The sequence below is a fragment of the Dipodomys merriami genome, unplaced genomic scaffold (genome assembly GCF_024711535.1).
Source record: "Dipodomys merriami isolate MVZ:Mamm:240054 unplaced genomic scaffold, mDipMer1.0.p SCAF_141, whole genome shotgun sequence".
Taxonomy (NCBI): domain Eukaryota; kingdom Metazoa; phylum Chordata; class Mammalia; order Rodentia; family Heteromyidae; genus Dipodomys; species Dipodomys merriami.
The window spans coordinates 392,817-400,523 of record NW_027202727.1 but is presented as its reverse complement, the minus strand read 5'-3'; positions in this window follow the sequence as shown (position 1 = coordinate 400,523).

Below are 7,707 nucleotides of genomic sequence, written 5' to 3'. Positions count from 1 at the left end.
TTTTCTGGTATGAGAAATTGTTTATTGACATTTCATTTTCATTACTTCTTATCACTTCCTGGTTCAGTTCGAGTATAGGAAAGCATAAATTTCTCTAGAATTTTCCAGGTGACTGCCATACAGTTTTCAAAATACTTTCTTATAGCATTCTCAATTTTGCTTATTTATGTTGGGATGTCTAACTTTTTCTCTAATATCTCTATTTGGGTGAGTTCTCTTATTGTATTTTCAGGGTGTTTTTTTATTATGAAGGTGTTAGACGGGGGGGGGGGTGTGTTACATTAAAATAAGTAATGAGTACATTACCTCCAACCTTGATATCCCATTCCCACAAAGTTATAAAGTTCATTTCTAACATAGTGTCTAGTGTTTATCACTGTTGCTTTGGTTAATCTTTGTCCCACCATTTCTGTGATTTCTCTTCGTTCCCCAAATCAAATTAATTTAGGTATAAGACAAAGGGTACGGAAATCAAAAACAGTGACTACAGGGAATAAACCAAGGGGGAAAAGTAAATAGAAATAACTAAAATCAGTTCACCATACAATTATCTTGTATCCATTTCTTGGAGCTCATTTCAATAAGCATCATTTTCTATGGTGATATGCATATAAGTATTGAGCTATTGTGCTCTTTTCTAAGAATATCCTAGATATATTCTAGTTTTTCCAAATGGGTGAAAACATGTAGCTTATGATTTTTGGGGTCTGGCTTTTTTGACTTATTATGTTTTCCAAATCTTTCCTTTTCCTTAGAAATGGGGCAATGTCATTCTTTCTAACGGAAGCATAGAATTTTCTTGTGAATGTATATGACATTTTTTTGACCGATTCATCTACTGAGGGGCATCTGTTTTGGTTTCATATCTTAGCTATGGTAAATAATGCTACATTAGACATAGATTTGATAGTAGCGTTAGTGTGGCTTTGTTTGTGGTCATTTGGTAAATACCCAGGAGTGGGATTGCTGGGTCATAGGGGAGCTCTTCTGAGAAACATGTACACTTCTTTATGGAATATTTGAGCAAGCTTACATTTCCACCAATTGTGTAGTAATGTACCTTTTTGGCCATATCCCCACCAGCCCAGCATCTGTTATTATTAATTTTCTTCATAATGGTCATCTAACTGGGGTGAGGTGGAATCTCAGTGTTGCTTTGATTTGCATTTCTATGGCCAGAAATGTTGCATATTTCTTCATGTGTCTATTGGCAATTCATATTTCTTCTTCAGAGAGGTCTCTCTTTAAATCTTAACCCACTTATAAATAGGGTTGTTGGGTTTTGATTATTTGTTGTTTTGGGGAGATAGCTTTTGGGGATCTAAATATATTTGAGATATGAGGCCATTGTCTGTTCCAGAGCAAGAAAAGATCTTCTCCCAATCTGTGGGCTTTTTATTTATCTTTCTATCTATATAAATTCTCAGTCGGATTTGGTAAGGGTCTGTCAATTCTGTTAATTTATTGAAAGAACCAACTCTGTTTTGTTGATCTTTTTATGTTTTATTTTGTCTTTATTTAGGTATTTCTGATTTAATTTTTTTTGGTAGTTCGTAGGGCTTGAACACTGGTCTTGGGCACTGTCCCTGTGCTCTTCACCTCAAGGCGAGAGTGTTACCGTTTGAGCCACAGTGCCACTTCCAGGTTTATATTGGTTTATTGGAAAGTCTCAAGGACTTTCCTGCCAGGGCTGGATTTGACCCTCGATCCTCAGATCTCAGCCTCCTGAGTAACTAGGATTACAGGCGTGAGCCACAACCTGTGTGCGTCTCTGATTTAGTTCTTTTTTTTTTGTTGTTTCTGTCTACTGCTTTGGGTTTGGACTTGTTCCTGTTTTCAAGAAGTTTGAGGTATATAATTAAAATACAGACTTGAGGTTTCCCCAATTGCTTGATGTAGGCACTCAGAGGTATACATTTTCCTATATGTATTGCATTTAATATGTCCCAGAGGAGTTGGTATTTTGTGTGTTCAATTTGTTAATTTTCAGAAACTTTCAGATTTTCATTATAATGTATTCAGTGCCCCACTGGTCATTCAGTAATGTGTTGTTCAGTCTTCATGTGTTTGAGAATTTTATTTTTGCTTTAGCTGTTTAATTCTAAGTTTATTCTGTTGTGCTCTGACATGATTTGGCAAGTCAATTTATTTTTCTTTCATTTTGAATAGAATTTCTATGTAACATAAGATATGTTCTATTTTGAAGACTCTTCCAAGAGCTGCTGAGAAGAATGTTTCTATTGATGCTGAATGTGTATTCTGTAGATGTCTGTTAGGGCTAGGCAGTCAAGGTAGTTATTTAGGCCTGCAGTTTCTTGGTTGAGTTTTTCCTGGGTGACCTATCCAAGGATAACAATGATGTGTTGAGATGTGTTTTTAGGTTAAGTAGTATTTGGTTGATGAATTGGGGGTGCTCCAGGATTCAGGGAATTGATGTTTAGACTTTTTATATCCTCCTAATGGAGAGTTGCTTTTATCAATATATAATGTCTCTTCCTCCTAATTTTAATTTGAATTCTATTTTATCTTATGTTAGTAATTCTACTGTGGCCTGTTTATTGTGTCCATTTGCTTGAAATTTTTCCTTCCAGCCTTTCAGTTTGAGTATGTGTTTGTTTTTGTCAATAAAATATGTCTCCTGTAGATACTAGATGGTAGTAGATAGTATCTAATCTATGTCTTCTATTTGGAAATTTAAGTCCAATGATACTCAGAGTTAAGACTTTGAAATATTTGATACATCCTGCTGTGTTATGCACCTGTTGTTAGGAGCTGTGCCTCATGTACTCTTAATATGTTTACCTTGTTCTCTGGTAGGGAGCATTCTATGTAACCAGTTCCTGTTCTTCTTGATCTTCTCTATGTAGGATATATTTGATTAACTTCTATCCTGCTGATTTGGTGGAGATACATTTTTTCAAGTTTTCTTTGTCTTTAAATATTTTTATATATACTATTAATATAAAGGATAGTTTGGCTTGGTACCGTATTCACAGTTGGTAGTTGTTTGCCTTTAACGTTTGTCATACATCATGCCAGGCTCTCCTTTTTACCATATCAGCCAAGAAATCTGTATTTATTCTGACTCTATATCTTTTATAAATAATCCGTCTTTTGCCAGGTGTTGATTTGATCTTCTGTTGTGATTTCTTTTTCTGGATTTAGGTTTTTGTCTAGACCATTAAATGTAGGAGAAGAGATCAGTTGTGGTGAGATGTTGTCATGTTAATACTTGTGGTTACAATGACAGTTTGGACTGTCCAGTGGTAAGGTGAATTGAGTCTGTGTTTAGATGTGACTGTCTCTGTTCATGATTTATTTCCCATGTGGCCCTTTGTTTCCACACTGCAGTTGTGCTTTTGAATATGTTGACCAACAGAGTCACAGCAGTCACCTGCCTGTCTGGGTAACTTCTCATTTCTGTTTTCTTGTGAAGACAATATAAAATCTGCTTCTGAATTTTATATCTATATATAATTATAGCTGACTTGGTGTGAACCACTAGATTTGGAGTATCTTCTAGGACTCTCAATATCTGTTTCATTAGAGAGAGCTAGGTCAATTTTCTGTTGTTATTCTTTCATTGTTTTTCCTCTTCCTCAGGTTTATTTATTTATATTGTGGATTTTTTTCACATAATTTATGATTTGTGATGTTGTATTAGATTATTTTTGTTTTTATATTTGTGTTACTTTGAAATAGTGATTTCATGCTTGTATGAAGAGACAGTAATAATACGAAATATGAAGAGCCTAAGGCTTAAAGAGGTACAATGAAGGCCTAAGTAACTCCATTACAGGCTAGCAACCATCTTGTGAGGTATGAATTATTAAAATAACCATGGGTTTGACCAAGAAATGACACAAAAAGAAAAACAATTCCTGGACAACTGAGACATAAATGATCCTTGGGAAAGACACAGGAATTTTCTCCAGATGCATTGACCAAAGACTGGGTGGCCATACAGGACACAGTGACCCAGTGGCCAGACAATTCCCATCAATAACACATCCATAATAATATTAACCAATCACATATGTATAGCGTAGTTTGCTTAAAATGTTAACCAATCATGTAATTTCTCATGTAAAACTTCCTTAAAGTTGTTTGTTGAATACTATATTAAAAAAAACTGTGTTTATTCTATGCTCGGGGCTTCTTAGCATCACCGGTTACTGAGTGGGTGGAGGATCAACCTCGAGCTTGCAAATAAATGACTCCTTTGTTATTTGCATTGGTCGTGGTCTCTGGTGGTCTTGTGGGGTCTCGAGTCCATGTAAAACAAATAGGGGCTCATCTGGGATCTCCCTCATAAGCTCACCCAGACAACTGATCAGGGAATAGTAAAGAACAGCCAGTAAGTTTTGTAACTGTGATATTTGTGTAGTTTTCAGGTTGGGTCTTGGAGTTGTCAAGAAATCATGGCGGACGTGCTATAAGGTAGCCAACGGGACCAGTGGGAGATGTCCCCCAGATGCCCGGGGAAGGTAAACTATTCACTAGTGCGGACACTTGGGCCCATCTGTAGTTCTGAACTGTCTGCTTGGTAGTTTACAGGGCAGTCTGTCCACTAGTGCGGACATTTGTGATGTTTCCTGTCTTTAGTCTGGCAATTTCTGTCTGACAGTCTACCACCCAGTCTATCACCTGCATGCTGTTAATGTGTCTTCTCTTAAAATCTGTGTGTCTGTCTGTATTGTGGCTTTCGTGGAACATTTCCTCTTTCATATTCATCCTGACACAGATGCCTGGAAACCCTGTTTGCCTCCATGTAAAATTGTTATTCTTTGTTCAGTTTCTTGTCCAACAATCATTACTTTCTCTTTCAGAATCTCTAGTCTTCTGCCTCGAAGGATGAAATTTGGCTTAGAAAGTTGGCCCACTTGAAGCAAAGCTAGAGTCGGGTAGTCTTTTACCCAATTACACTGCTGAAACATCACCAAGTGTCTCCGTCTACCTCTTTGGGATCCTAAACAGGCCAGCGAATCCACACTTTTCTCCTTGGGACACTCTGAGTTGTGGCTTTATCCTAAATCCCCGAAATTTTGTGACATTTTTAATTGCCTTCCTCCTTTTTTCTTGTCTTTTGTGTGGATTGATATACGCTGAAATGAATCATAACCAAAGTACACATCTTACCTTTCTGACAGATACTTTTAAAGATGTTAAGGAAAGAGCTAACAATTTAGGTGTTGAAGTTAAAAAAGAAAAATTACTTACTTTGTGCAAGTCAGAGTGGCCTACTTTTGAGGATGGATGCCCTCCCCCAAAGAACTTTTAATCTAAACACCATTTGGGAGGTTAAATGTAGGGCTTTTCTCCCAGGAAGTGCAGGCCACCCCAATCAGATTCTCTATATTTTAGTTTGGCAGAATTTGGTGCAGGAACTTCCAAAGTGTCTGTTGCCCTTTCTACCCCTTTCTGTCGATAAAAACAAGATTTTAGCATTAGAAAAGGTTGTGTCAACTACCCCCTCAGCCTCCTTATATGCCATTTTACAGGAAGGGAGTGAAGATCTTCTCTTATTGGACTCTGATCTCCTCCCATACCCTTCACTGCTGCCTCCTCCACCCCTCATGGAGGAAGGGGAGGCAGCAAGAGATGAGGAGCAAGGAGCCAGCAGCAACTTGGAAGGGTCAGCAGGAAGAACTCGTGATAGCATTCAGGGAGCTGCCAGCCTGAGACTCCCTGCTACTACCATAATGCTGCTGTTCAGAGAAATTGGGCCTCCGGACAAAAACAGAGACCGCCGACTTCAGTAGCCCTTTCCACGAGTGACTTATATAATTGGAAAACACAAAATGCAAAATTTTCAGATAATTCCAAGGATTTGATTTATCTCCTAGATAATGTAATGTTCATGTGTCAGCTGACCAGGGATGATTGCCAGCAGTTACTTCGGGTCTTGTTCCACACAGAAGAAAGAAAAAGGATTCAAACTGAGGCTAGGAAACTGGTTCTGGGGCATGACGGGTAGCCTACTGCTAAGCCTGATTTCACCAATGCATCTTTTCCATTAACCAGGCCTCCAAATGATGGTTTGGACTACAACACGGCAGAACATAGGGGGAGAATAAGGGTCTATCACCAGACTCTAATGGCGGATCTCAAGGCAGTAGCCTGCAAACATACCAATTTAGCTAAAGTTTACATGGCCTTACAGGGAAGGAAACCCTACAATGCCCAAATAGTCAAGGTCTACACAGACATTAGTGGACTTACTGCAAAGAAATATTGCATTAGGTCAAAGAATGTGCTAAGAAAGGGAAACTGAACAAAGCAGTGGCAGCCCCATAGAACCTCGACACTAATGGCTAACAGTACTGCTAATAATGAATAGGGATGTCAGGGTTCAATTCCCCTCCCTGAACTCAGGGTAGCACTGAGAGTGGATGGGACTCCAGTAAAATTTCTAGTGGATAAATGGACCCAATACTCTGCTTAAATAAAGCCCCAAGGAAAAGCCTCAAATAAAATCTCTTGGGTAATGGGCTAGTATGTAGCTCAGTGGCAAAGTGCTTGCCTAGCAAGTACAACATCCTGGGTTCGATCCCCAGTACCAAAAAAAAAAGACAAAAAATACAGTTAAAAAACTCCAAACAACAACAAAAACCTCTTGGGTGCAAGAAGTAATGTTAATTAAACAATACTCATGGACCACCGAAAGAACAGTGGACCTGGGGATGGGATGAGTGTCCCACTCATTCTTTGTTATTCCATAAAGCTCTTATCCCTTATTGGGAAGAGACTTGTTAACCGAGGTCAGGGAACAGATTCACTTATATCCAGAAGGCCCCCAGGTGGAGGATGCTCAAGGAAGACCAATACACGTATTGACTCAGGGCCTGGAAGATGAGGACTGGTTGCTTCAACCATCCTAGACTCCTGACCAAGAAATCACCTATTGGCTGGAATGGTATCCAGAAGCTTGGGCAGAGACTGGCGGAGTGGGACTAGCGAAACATAGACCAGCAATCTTCATCAAAGTAAAATCAGGGGTGGGACCCAGTTTGACAATACGCTATGTCCATGGAGGCACAGGGGGAATTACACCCCACATTAGGTGTCTGCTAGACCTGGGTGTATTGTGACCCTGCCAGTCAGAGTGGAACACTCCCCTGCTACCAGTCTGCAAGCCCAAATCAAATGAATAGAAGCCAGTACAGGACTTCAGGTAAGTACATAAAAGGGTAATGGACAATCACCCTACCATACCCAACACCTACACTCTCCTGAGCACCCTGCCTCAATATAGGCAGTGATACATTGTATTAGATTTAAAGATGCCTTTTTCAGCCTACCCTTGGTGCCCAAAAGTCAAGATCCCTTTGCATTTGAGTGGACAGATGTCAAAGGAGGTGTCAATGGATCTGGACAAGACTCATTCAAGGATTCAAAAACTCACCAACACTCTTTGATGAAGCTCTGCATGAGGACTTGGGTGAGTTTAGGGGAATCCACCCTGGTCTGACTTTGTTGCAATATGTGGGTGACTTATTAACTGCCGGTGAAACTGAAAGAGAATGCATCCATGGAACAGAAGATTTATCCCAGATATTGGGAAACCTTGGTTAATGAGCATGGGCCAAGAAAGCATAAACCTGCAAATCAGAGGTAATTTACCTGGGCTATTTATTTTTTTTTTTTTTTTTTTTTTTTTTTGTCGGTCGTGGGGCTTGAACTCTGGGCCTGAGCGCTGTCCCTCAG